The 13,794-nt window shown below is 42.0% G+C and overlaps 1 pseudogene; it reads left to right on the top strand.

The window, feature by feature from the left end:
• The first annotated feature begins 5,622 nt into the window (after nucleotides 1–5,622).
• On the top strand, nucleotides 5,623–6,528 carry LOC100344236 (ras-related protein Rap-1b-like; annotated as a pseudogene).
• The last annotated feature ends 7,266 nt before the right edge of the window (nucleotides 6,529–13,794 follow it).

The following is a 13,794-nucleotide window of genomic DNA, read 5'->3' as shown; positions in this document are numbered from 1 at the left end:
GCAGGGGAGCGGCACACCACCGGCCGGCTCTCTCGGGGGCTGCACAGGTGTTCCCCTTAGATGTTCCTGGTGCATGCCGTCTCTCATCCTTTATAGTCCTCCTCTGCCAATCCCAACTCGGCTGCCCACACGCCGAACGCGCTGCTCTCCTCCAATCAGGAGCAAGTCCTACAGTTTATTGGCTGAACTGGAGGCAGCTGTGTAGAAGCTGTTTTCTCCTCTCCCAGCGCCATATTGTGGGAGAGCAGATGCATAGAATAAGTCTTAATTCCAGTAACTTAGTCTAGTCCGAGTTGCTCCCCACAGTAGTGGACACAAGTTGAAACAATGGGAGATGCTGGAAGTAAAGAGATTATGAGAGCTGCTGTAAGTACTCCAGGTCAGTCTTTTATGTAAGATTTATTTTATTTATTTGAGAGGCAGACTTGAGAGAGAGAGAGAGAGAGAGAGAGAGAGAGAGAGAATCTTCCATCCACCAGTTTATTCCCTGAATGGCTGCATGGCTGCAATTGCCAGAGCTGGGACAGGCTGAAGCCAGGAGTCTGGAACTCCATCCTGGTCTCCCACATGGGTGGCAGAGGCCCAAGCACTCGGGCCTCTACTGCTTTCCCAGGAGCATCAGGAGGTAGCTGGATTGGAAGTGGAGCAGCTGGGACTCAAACCAATGCTCCAATATGGGATGCTGGCCTTGCAGGCAACAGATTAACTCAGTACACCACAATGCCGGCTCCTCCAGGTCAGTTTTAACCAGAGACAGTAGCAATAGAATGAAAAGCAAAAATATTCATCGAAATGTCATAAAAAATTAGATTGGAGTGTTACCCACTGAATATGTAAAGAGCATGAATAGGAAGCACCATTGATATAAAGCGATGAAGTAAGGTAGAAAGAGGATGGGACCAGAAATCAAGAGATCTTTATTCCCACACAACTTCTACACTTGTTAGCTCTGTGACCTTAGAAAAGCCAGGCAACTGCAGATATATAAGTGGGCTACCATTTAATCTTGATAAGATAACTACTGAGAATGTCAGGCCTGGCTTCTCAAATTTACTTGAGAATGAAATGAGAGTTAATAAAAAGATATCTGAAGAGTTGGAAATATCATCCCAACAATTGTCATCATTAATATTAGTGTGCAACTGGAATCTTTCTGATTCATTAATTTTGGAAGCCATGTCCCGTTTAAGGGGTCTGGAGGAGGTAAGGCTTGCTAGCCTTGGTGTGTTTCTGGAGGGAGAACAAAAGACTGCTTTGTGTTACTACAGGGAGGGAATTTCCTGCTTCCAAGCAAAACAATAAAAATGAGCAACCTCTCCCTGAGAGCTTGTCTCTGAAAGACAGGATTCTTATAAAAATAACAATGGGAGCATAACCATATGTAGTTACGTGAACATTATCCACAAGCCTGGAGCTGGGAGAGGAGGTTTCCAGTGGCCATAATATACAGATACTATCCCACTTCTTGTGATCAAACTTTCAAGCTTTGAATAAGTGCAGAGACCTATTGCCCACCCTGAACTTACGGCTTTAAAGTAGACTTGGGGTTCCTGGAGCATCTGGCTAGCCCCTTGGTACTTAGCGCCTATGCCTTTGTCAGCTGGATGCCAGTAGGAGATGTGGGACTGAGGACTGGAGGGAGCTGGAGCAGCTGTATTTCAGGGAATCAGCAGCGTTTAATGACAGATGAGGGTCTACCCAGCCTTCAGTACCTATTTTAAAAAACTGTCAAGTAGTCTTCAGATGTCAGAGTAATTAGTTTTGCTATTTTTCTAACCCAGCATTAATTTGAGGAGGTAACAGAATCTCAGTACGTGTCGGTTGTTTGTGTTATGCATCCCACACAGCAATGAATGTTTCATACAAATTATCTCATTTAATCCTTTCTAGCACCTTCCACTACAATCTTCCAAGCAAGAGATCTTTTTTAAAAGATTTATTTCTTTATTTAAAAGGCAGAAAGAGAAAGAGTGAGTGAGAGAGAAAGAGAGAGAGATCAATCTTACATCCACTGATTTGCTCCCTAAATGCATGTAACAGCTGGGGTTGAACCAGGCTGAAGCCCAGAGGAGCCAGGAATTCCATTTGGTCTCCCACATGGGTAATAGGGGTGCAAATACTTAGGCCATGATCTGGGGACTTCTCAGGTGCATTAGCAAGGAGCTGGATCAGAAACGACGTGGCTGGCACTTGAGTCAGCCCTCTGATATGGGATACGGGTATCCTAAGTGGTGGCTTAACCAGCTGCACTACAACACTCACCCACTAAGCAGGAAGTATTATTTTTTTTGCATTTTTTTTAACAGGCAGAGTGGACAGTGAGAGAGACAGAGAGAAAGGTCTTCCTTTTCCATTGGTTCACCCTCCAATGGCCGCCACGGCCGGCGCGCTGCGGCCGGCGCACCGCGCTGATCCCATGGCAGGAGCCAGGTGCTTTTCCTGGTCTCCCATGGGGTGCAGGGCCCAAGCACCTGGGCCATCCTCCACTGCACTCCTGGGCCACAGCAGAGGGCTGGCCTGGAAGAGGGGCAACCGGGACAGAATCCGGCGCCCCGACCGGGACTAGAACCCGGTGTGCCGGCGCCGCTAGGCGCAGGATTAGCCTAGTGAGCCGTGGCGCCGGCCAGGAATTATTATTAATGCCCATTTTACAGAGGAGAAAACTTAGTTGGGAGAAAGTAAATACTTTTTTAAAGCTACATGGGTGATAAATGGTAGTTTCAAGATAACACCAAAGCCGACACTCACCTAAGAATTCCACCAATTTTAAGCTTCTGACATCAAGAGAATCAATGTCACTGCCCCCAAATCTTACTTCTGTACTTGGCGCATACTGAGCACTCAATAGGCATTTTTGGATTGATGCATCACAAAAGGAATGAAGGTGGAAGTGTAGCATCTGCAGCCCAGCGTGAGAAGGAAATTAGCTGGGCCAGAGCCTCAGAAATTATAGAGGGCATGGGGCTAACATGATGAGAACAGAGAGGAAAATGGAGGTCATAAAAAAACAGAAGTGAGAATTGGGAGAGAAGTGTCAAAAGACAGAGCAGAAAGCATGAAGCAAGTATAAGGGAAAGGAAGAGATTGCTAATAGGAGTAAAGCATTAGAAAAACCGTTTTCATAGTCTTAAGACAACACTGCCCTCAGGTAACAGCTTCCATACATTCATAGCGAAGTGTAGAAATGGATCAGGTTAGGCCATGCAGAAATTAAATTATGCATTGCAGATCAAAGCCCTGTGCGTATTTGCTGAACAAGCATGCTGGATACAGAGGCCGTGTGTTCATTTTGTCATCCTGCCCACTTGTGTCTCTGCCCTCCCTGCCGTGGTCACTGAGAAGACAGACTTCCTCCAGGTGTCGCTTGGGCGGCAGACACTGCAGAACCAGGGACAGTTGGCCTCTTTAGGTGCCATGAGCCTCTCTATTCTTTTGCTTATGCTTAACTCCCCAACCCATTCCTTCTTGTTTATTCCAAGGGCTCCAGAAATATTTTCGTTCTCTAACTTACTCCTCCAAACCAAGCTCTACCACTTTTGACTCATTAAGAAATAACATTATTTTTTATTTTATGACCCTGGGGCAAGCATGTCACTTTGGTTTCAAACTGTAGAACTTCTTGAGCTTTTCAAAAAAAATTGAAAGCAACTGTAGAATATCTGCGAAAAGACACTAAATATGGATATGCAGACTACCAGGCCGTTCTTTTTTCATTGATTCTTTGTAGGGAAACTTAAAGGTGTATACAAGAGCCTTGAGACATAAAGCATATTTTTTTGCGAATAATTTTATTTTATGTAAAAAGTCTCCCCATCCCCGACATTTCAGAGAAAAGTCGTGTGCCAGTCAGAAACTACAGGTGAAGGAGGAGGTTCGAAAAGTGCAGTGACAGTAGCAGGAAGGAGTGGTTGCTGTGGTTTTAGCTGTTCCTGGCAGCTCTAATTAAGGTAGGAGCATGTAACTAGGGCTTTTTCATGCTGGTGTTTCCCCTATCCATGCCTCAACTCCCAGGCCTGTTCACTCCTCAATCTGTGAGTATCTTCTTTTATCATTACTTGCTTCAACCCTGCAGACTCCTGGGTCCAGAAACTGGAAGTGACTGGGAGAAGTGAGAGAGTCCTGTAGGTTGGGATGTGTCCAAAGCAGCAGGTGGAATATTGGCCAAAGAGGTAAAAATCTGCTCTTTCCGGGTTTGTAGCACCCTATACACTAGCTTAAAGACCTCAAGATCATGGAGGTACTGGTGAATGGGTGGGGGATTAAAAGAGCACTCCAAATTCTCAATTGCTTCGAGAAAGGTATCCTTGAAGCACAATTCTTTTGCAAGTTTGGAGCTGCCTTTGAGCTGATGATTAAGTCATTTGCCCTTCTTTGTGGGCCACAACACATCTCTCAATCTCTCCTTCAGTGAGGTGTGGTCAAGTGAGGGAGTTCTAGTTGACTGGAAGTGGGCATTAGTTGGGGGCTCACTCCCCATGCCCAGTCCTCCAAGCTTCTCTTCCCCCATCCTGATGCAGATGTATATATAATATGCTTCTTGACAGTTGCAGGTGGACAGGGTTAGTTGGTTTCCTTTGGGAGAAGGAAAGAAAGCTGTCTGCAGGTCCAGAACACTCACATTGAGCATTACGTGAGTGAGGAATAAACCTGAAAACATGCAGTAGCTCAAGCACAAACAAGATTTATTTGTTGCAGTAATAAATGGAGTTGAGACAGAGCTGCTTTTTAGAAATCCTCATTTCTGTTAGGAAATTTTTTTAAAAAAAATCCATTTGAAAAGTAAAAGTAACCCATCCTGAGGCAGGTCCGATTTTACAGGAGACAGTAACCAAATTAATCTTTCACAACTATTTATTGAGTAAGCAATGATTTTATATGAGGAGGTCAAGCAAGGAAATGTCTTTAATAGGAGAACAGACAATCTTGCTCATTGTGGGCTTACAATTTATCAGGGAGGCAGACTAAACAGTTAAAATTATGCAATTATTATGATATCAATATATTCAAGGGAATATACTATGAGACAGTGTTATAGGGTGACCTATTCACTCTTCAGGTCTCAGAAAGTCTTCTCTGATTCTACAGCTTAACCTCATAATCTGTACAGACTATACTCACTTAACATTGGGCTAAGGTAATCAGACTTTTCCTGAGTTAGGAAAGACTACTGAAACAGGAAGACCAGAGTGCCTAGAACATAGTGAACTGAGGGAAGCTGTAGCTTTAGGCTAGATCCTCCAAGCTCTCTTGGATCTTGACATAGATTCCTCATGAAATACAATTTATAACCTTAGGGCATTAGAGGTTTCAAACAGGAGGTGATATGCAAATAATACTTTAAGCACTTTAAGGCAAGTACTTTAGTTGCTGTGCACAGAATGGATAAGAATCCATAAAAAAATGGGTATCATTTAGGAGCTTATAATTTTAGTTTAGGTGAAAGACTCAGGCTGCTTTGGAAAAGGAAGTAGTAGTAAAGGGGGAGACAAATGGAGAGTCAGGCTTGTAAACCAGCTGGAGCCATGGCACCAGGAGCAGTGACCCAGAGGGAGCACAGGGCAATGCCGGCTGCGGGGACCTGGTGACAGTGTGACAGGTACTACATTTTAGCAAGTTTGCAGCATGCATGAATATAAACTAGTCATTATTGGAAAGTCTGCTCTGACTGCACAGTTTCTTCAAGGAATTTTCGGTGAAAAATATCCTAGATAGAGGATTCTTACAGAAAGCAAGTTGAAATAGACGCACAACCGTGTATGCTAGAAATCTTGGAGACTGCAGGAACAGAACGATGTACAGCAATGAGGGGCTTGTACATGAAAGATGGACAAGGCAGACCAGCACCGCGGCTCAATAGGCTAATCCTCTGCCTGCGGCGCCGGCACCCCAGGTTCTAGTCCCGGTCAGGGCACTGGATTCTGTCCCGGTTGCCCCCTTCCAGGCCAGCTCTCTGCTGTGGCCAGGGAGTGCAGTGGAGGATGGCCCAAGTGCTTGAGCCCTGAACCCCATGGGAGACCAGAAGTACCTGGCTCCTGCCTTCGCCGGCCACAGCGCACTGGCTGCGGTGGCCATTGGGGGGTGAACCAATGGGAAAGGAAGACCTTTCTCTCTGTCTCTCTCTCTCACTGTCCACTCTGCCTGTCAAAAAAAAAAAAAAAAAAAAAAAAAGAAAGAAAGATGGACAAGGCTCTGCATTGGGTATTCCATCATAGCACAATTAACATTTAATGATTTACAAGATCTCAGAGCATAGATTCTTTAAATTGAAGACACTGGTGATGTTCCAACGAATCTGGTTTGTAGCAAGTATTACTTGGGAGATGAAAGAGTTGAAGGAAAGAAACGAGGTCAAAATCTAATAAGTCGATGTAACAAGTGTGCATTCTTAGAACCTTCTGCAAAATCAAAATAAATGTTAATGAGATCTTCTATGACCCTGTGCAGCAAGTTAACAGAAAAACCCCAGTGCCTGGGAAGGCCTGTGAAAAGTCTTCATGTCAGCTGCTGAACATACTAAATGTGCTGTAGCTGTGAGCCAGGTCTGAGGAACTGTCACTCAATTCAACAGTGCCGGCATTCTAACTTTGTTAAAGCTACCAGCATCTTACATGGACTTCCCTGTGATGGCATCTGGTAAGAGGCAGATGAAAACTATTCTATCAGTTTGCACATTATAGTCACTTTCCTGTATCACAGAACAGATTTTAACTTGTAGCCCTAGAGTAGGTAGCTGGTAAAAACAGAAGCTCCATGCAGAATTATGGCTAGGAGCCATTCTTCATCCACCAATGTTGCCCTTGTATGAGATTGGTGTACTGTATACCTTAATATATACTTTGTATTGGAGAGTACAATGATGTAAATCCTAAAAGCACCACTATTTTAGCATAATAAAAAAAGTCCAAAGAGCTCCTATATAGACTACTCCAGATAAGTTTGCTTCTTTGCTACTTTAAGCTTATTGTAATTTTTAAAAAGAAATTCAGGGTCACTATCATGGTATTGTACAAAATAAGTGTTTTGATTAACAGCAATATAGCTGTTTTAATTTTTAAAAAATCTGTGGAGACAGTGATCGTGTCTTTAAAATATGATAGTCCTTTCAGTATAATGTCTTATATTAAAGATGTTGCCTTTATTATCTGTTGGGAAGGAAATGTCCAGACTTTTCAGATCTGCTTACTCTGTTTCCTTTTTTATTTACATAGGGAATGATGTTTGCAGTTGTATGTAGAGTGGGATCTACAATAAGAAGTGTATTTTTTCAAACAATTTTTTAATGTTTTACCAGTTTTTGTAAATCATTTTTAGACTTGGGCAGCTGTAGATTCTCACTGTGAATTCCTTCCTTGCTCATGCGTAAGTGCATTCAAAATACCAAATGTATAGGCATAGTACTTTCGCCTCATTGTGATGGTTTCACATGTTTAATGTCCTCAATGGTGGATGAGAACTGTGGATGTGAATGTGGGAAGTGATGTTAATCCTGTGTAATTGGACACAAGGCTTAATTTGCAGTAATTATTGCTGTTTTATTTAACAACGTCTTGTTGCTTTGTATGTGTTAACATTTGGGTGTAAAAATTGTGTGTCTATACAATAGGGAGCCGCAGTATTTAAATTGACCAACCTAATGTTACAACTACTTTGAGGTGGCCAAATGACAACTAAAAGCCTTAATTAAAGTGGTGCAATTTTGTATAACTTAGCATTAGTAAGTCAATAAATTTGGATTGCCATTGCAAAGAAATGTAAAGAGGGAGATAAACGGACATAGTCAAAATCTTGCCTGTGGATACAGACGTGACAGGACCTGGTGACGGGTTGCATGGGGCAGTAAGCGACGTGAGGAGAGGAAGATGATTTCCAGGTTTTGGGTTGGAGCACTTTATTCGTGGGGATGACTGAGACTTGAGAGGGAAAAGGTGAGTATTCTTACATGGTGGGGATTCTCTACTCTCCTTCAATAAACAAACACCTGGACTGCAGCCTTTTAAAGACAGTATTTTGAAAGATAAACATGTTAAACCAAATAAAAATGAAAGGGTTAGGGGTTAACATTGTAGCATAGTTGGTAATCCTGCTGCCTGTGATGCCAGCATCCCATATGAGTGCCATTTTGTGTCCTGGCTGCTCCATTTCCTATCCAGCTCCCTGCTGATGGCCTGGGAAAAGCAGTGGAAGATGGTCTAAGTCCTTGGACCCCTGCTACCCACATGAGAGACTTGGAGGAAGCCCCTGGCTTCTGTCTGTGGCTTGGTCCAGCCTTGGCTGTTGTGGTCATTTGGGGAGTGAAGCAGCAGATGGAAGATTCTCTCTTTCTCCCCCTCTCTCTGTCTCCTCCTCTCACTCTGTTACTCTGACTTTCAAGTAAGTAAATACATCTTTAAAAAATGTAAAAGTTATTAAGAATGAATAATACAATTGTTGATTATATAGTCTTGCCTCTTATATCCCCAAATATATCTTAGAAGGAAAAAATATCTGGGCCTTATTTGGTTTTTAATGACAGTTTTTGGTCTTTGACAAAACAAGTAGGCAGATGTTTTTATCAACTAAAACTCTTCTGGAGTTACCAGTAGATAGAAAATACAGCAGGTATGTTCTCATGGCTCTTCAGAATATGAAAGCAACAGCATCAATAAAGCTCCAAATAAAGCCAGTGACATCCCCTGGACAGTGGTTGATGAATGTGGGAGGAGACAGCAGTGTTTTTTGGTTAGAAAACTTGTTGATAGTTGTTACCCTTAGCATATACAATTTATAGAAAGCATTAGACACGCTGATGTAGAAAAAAGGAATGCAAGGGAAAAGTAGTGAAACCTTTTCCAGTGCTCAAGTTATGTACCATGCTATCTGTTGTAAGAGTGAAAGAATTTAAGTCTTTGAAGAAAAAGCATGTTTGTGAGACTGAAAAGTGCATGAGGAGCTTCAATGTTGTTCATAACATACACATTTGGTACATGTGAGAAGTTGCTTAAACTGTAAAATTGACTTATTTGAAAACGAAAGCATTATTATATTTGAAATGTGGAAGTTTAAAGAGGACTCCCTAATGGCCAACAGACACTTATTTAAGTGCTGAGGATCACTAGCCATCGGGAGAACACAATTCAAACCCCAGTGAGGTTTCATATCACCCCAGTTAGAATGGCTGTCACACAGAAATGAATAAACAACACAGGCTGGCAAGGATGTGGGGGAACAGGTACCCTAATCCACTGTTGGTGGGTATGTAAACTAGTGCAGCCACTGTGGAAGAGAGTGTGAGTATAGGCCTACCATATGACCTAGCCATCCCTCTGCTGGAAATTTACCTAAACCAAAAAAGTCAGTATATAAAAGAGTCATGTGTACCCCCATCTTCATTGCAGCTCAATTCATAGTAGTGAAGGTGTGGAATCAAGCTAGTTGTCCATCAGCTGATAACTGGATAAAGAGACTATGGTATATATACACTATGGAATACTACTTGTCTGTAAGGAAAAAAAGTAAAATGCCTTGTTTGCAGCAAAATGGATACAACTGGAAACCATTAAACTTAGTGAAATAAGCCAGTCCCCAAAAGACAGATATCATATGTTTTCCCTGATCTGTGGTAACTAACAGAGACCAAAAATGTAATGTATTGGAATGAAATGGACATTTTGAGATTTGATGATTGTTTATAGCTCTTGTCTCTACTGTTGAGGAACAGTGTTTTTTTTTTTTTTTTCTTCATACTATTTCTTGAGCTCTTTACTTAGTGGAGGTTTACCTTATGAGTATAAAGTATACTGAAAATAGATCTTTGTAAAAATTAACAGTGGGAATAGGAGAGGGAGGAGGAAGAAGGGTTGGAGCATGGGCGAGAGGCAGGGTATGTTCCTAAGTCCGTATTTACAAAATTCATGAAACTTGTGTACCTTAAATACAATTTTAAAAAGAGGAGGACTCCCAATCATTTCTCCATGAGAATGAATGGATTTAGTCAGCAATTCTTATTCCTAGATGCTGTTGAGATCTGATTTCTCTAGGTTAGAGGAGATAACATTTTTAGGAATTGGGAGAAGACAGAGTAGACAATTGAGAGTAGTCAGAAAAACTACATTTGAGCAGAGATGGAAAAGAATAAAATAGAAAGTTTTTTTTTAAAGAGAACAAATCAGATGGTCTCCCTTCTAAGGCATCCCTGCATCCACTTAGAGGTTAGCCTAATAACATGTTATGCTTAGAAAATATTTGTTGAGTGAAAAAAAAAATGTAGATGAAGTCCCAAGAGGTACTTTGGCTTGTTTTGACCTAAGAATTGACCCCAAATCATAGTGGCCTGGACAAGGGGACTCCTGTGCTGGCTCTTTCCCTGGGCTCCTCTGAGCGTTCTGGAACTTGAGAACTGCCCTGGAAGAAACCCCAGCCAGCAGGACTCCATGGTCCTCATTGATGGGACAGGAGAGGTTTGTAGATATTGGCAGTGAGTGGAGGTGGGGAGAAAGTGCTTCTCTCCTGCCTCTGTGATGGAGCACATGTGTAACTGAATCCTTTGCTTGGCACCTCTGATTTTTCTTTAGGGCTATGTTTGATTGAAGTATTTCTCATTACCTGACTCACAGAGAACCATTGGAAAATTTTTGCTGAGAGAACTTACAATAGGTGGTTTCTGATTCGTAGAAAATAAAGGTTTTTAGAAATACCTAATAAATGGAAAGCATTAGAAAAAATTTTCCACTTTTCCTGTGGAACTTCTCAGATATAGATATATGTGTCTAGCTTTCTGTCATTCTAGCTATCGATATATCTATCATCACTCTATTTACTACTACCTTTCTAAATATATCCCTACAGATAGAATGGATATGGCATATGGGAGCTATTCTTAGATAAGAATAGAATTTGTTTTTACCTGAGTGAGAAAGGCTGCACTTAGCATGAATGGATTTGTGGACGATTCTAGGGGTGGTAAATTTAGGAAGGAAGATTAAAACTCAGTATTTTACGTGTGTTGTGTTTGAGGTATCTATCAGACAACAAGGAAAGAATGTTTGTGCAGGATGTAGGGGAGAGGCCACATGTTTGGTCATCTCTACATATGAATAGAAGTTAAAGATGGAATGAATAAGATGAGATAACAGGATAATGTAAAGATGGGAGAGCTTTGAGGATCGAATCCTCGTGCAGTCTGAAATTTTGGTCATGGAAATGAATACAGGAGGCTAAGAAGGAGTGGGCAGCTTGGAGAATTGAGAGATGTGCTTTCTGGAGTCAGGTGAAAACAGTGTTTCATGAAAATGTGAGGTGTGGATGATGTCAAATGCTGAGTTAAGTTAGATCAAACAGAGAAATGATAATTTGATTTGATGATGTGAGATTGGCCTTGAGAAGTGTATCTTTGATTTTATTGTAGAGATAACAGTCTAAAGGATATCAACTGAAGGATTGTTGGCTCTCTTTTGCTGAGCCTTGATATAAAGGCACATGGGCAACCAGGGAAGAAATTGCAGAAGCATGTGAGCTTAAGAGGAATAACATTATTGTTTTTAAAAGATAGAAACATGTTTGTATGCTCATGAAAGTGAGCCACATGCAGGGAAAATTCACATGAAAGAGGTGTCAAGTTGCTATAGTGATATGGTAGACTTGAAAGGATTGTGTTTAGGATACAAGTGGAAGGAGGTGTGTCTTTAGATACAAGCAAACAAACTATCAAAATAGTATTCTTGGGGCTGACACTGTGGCTTAATGGGTTAAGCCTTCACCTGTAGCTCTGGCATCCCATATGGGTACAAGTTCATGTCCTGGCTGCTCTTCTCCCAAACCAGCTCTCTGCTTGTAACCTGGGAAAGCAGTGGAAGATGGCCCAAGTGCTGGGGCCCCTGCACCCATGCAGGAGATCCAGAAGAAGCTCCTGGCTTCTGGCTTTGGATTGGCCCACTTTTAGCCATTGTGTCCGTTTGGGGAATGAACCAGCGAATAGAAGATGTTCTCTCTGTCTCTCCCTCTCTGTAACTCTGCCTCTCAAATAAATAAATAAAAATATTTTAAAAAGTAATGGTCTTCCAGAAAAGAGGGAGATTTACTGAGGGGACTGTAATGACCGTAACACCTGCAGGTAGCTAATAATAAAGGTAAGAGCTCCCAGAACTTGGTTTCTCACATCAGTAGGTAGAAATGATGTTCTAAAACCCCAGTGAGGAGCGGGGAGGATGCTTACTCCGTCTTCCAGTCCACTGGGTCAAGGGATTTGAAGGAACAGGCTGAAGGGGCTGCAGCATCCAAAAGGCTCAGTCTGGCTTAAGAGAATCTTTAGCAAAGAGGTGAACATATGGAAGATTTTGCTGATGATCTTGAGTACTAGAAGGCAGAGTGGAGGGATTTGTAGAATATGGAAGGAGAGGTGTGAGGCTAAACGGGGCAAGTTTCTGGTTGATGAGGAGTTGCTGTGACTCAGTGATAATGTGGATAAGATGAAGAGCATGGTAAGAGTGTTTCCCATACTGCAGAGTCAGGCAGGGTTCTGTGCAGCTCCAGCCCCACCAGTCTGAGGGTGGTGTGGAGTGTGAGGGAGGGTAGTGGCATGCAATGCCCTGTGGGAATTCCATGGCTACTTGGGCAAGCAGGACTTCCTCATAGAGTTTGATTGTGCCATGTACAATGGAAGCCCTTCCTTTAGGTGAGAGACACCAGCAGCTTATAGAATTTGTTATTTCTCATTTCACTGATGAGGAAACCGAACAACAGTGAAGTTCAATTGCTCTTATAATGTAAACTACCATTGTTAATGGAATCAGATTCTGACTTTGCCTGCACTCTTAAGATTTTTTTTTAAGATTTGATTTATTTTAAAGTCTGAGTACCAGGGATAGAGGGAGACAGAGATAAAGAGATCTTCCGTCTACTGCTTCTTGAAAAGAGCCTCTTGAGGGAGCTGGCATTATGGCACAGCAGGTTAAGCTGCTGCCTGGGATGCCAGCATCCCATATAAGCATGGGTTCAAGTCCCAGATGCTCCGGTTCCCTGCTAATGTCTCTCCTCTAACTCTACATTTCAAATAAATAAAAAAAATTTTTTAAAAAAAGAAAAGAGCCTCTTGAAAGATTCCCATGGTCTGAGTTTGGCCAGGTTGAAGCCAAGAACCTGGGACCTCATCCAGGTCTACCACATTGGTTTCAGGGGCCCAAGCACTTGGGTCATCTTCTGTTGCCTTTCTGGGTGTATTGGCAAGGAGCTGATTTGGGAGTGGGGCAGCCAGAATTCAAATTGGTACTCCAATTTGGGATACTGGCATTGGAAGTCGGGGCTTAACCCACTGTGCCATAATGTTGACTCCTACACTCTTAAACTTAGTGTTGCATCTTGGATGCCAAAATTCTTTTGTCCAACAAAGTCTATTATGGATAACCATAAACAAACATTAAAATGTATTTGAAGAAAAGAAAGCCAATGTATGCAACAGAAAGAAACGAAAAAGAAAAACTCTCCTTAACGTTACAGGCTTGTTTCTATATCTTGGTGGTGTTTTTCCATTCTTAGTTAAGAGTGAGGGATAAAGGTAATTGGAAGTTATGTGTCTTGGTTAGATCTTGTTGAGTGATAGGATTCTATTTAGGGTTATTGGTTTGAGAACTGGTCATTTTGTTGGATAGACCTCAAAATATTACTATTTGTAGATTGCTTATTTTGCACTATATTATTTTTTTAAGATTTTTTTTTTGTTTATTTGAAAGACGGAGTTACAGAGAGAGGTAGAGACAGAGAGAGAGGTCTTCCATCCGATGGTTCACTCCCCAGATGGCCACAATGGCCAGAGCTGCGCTA

The sequence above is a fragment of the Oryctolagus cuniculus genome, chromosome 7 (assembly GCF_964237555.1).
Source record: "Oryctolagus cuniculus chromosome 7, mOryCun1.1, whole genome shotgun sequence".
NCBI classification, from domain to species: domain Eukaryota; kingdom Metazoa; phylum Chordata; class Mammalia; order Lagomorpha; family Leporidae; genus Oryctolagus; species Oryctolagus cuniculus.
The sequence above is the reverse complement of the archived record's forward strand: the minus strand, read 5'-3'. Positions and strand labels throughout refer to the sequence as shown.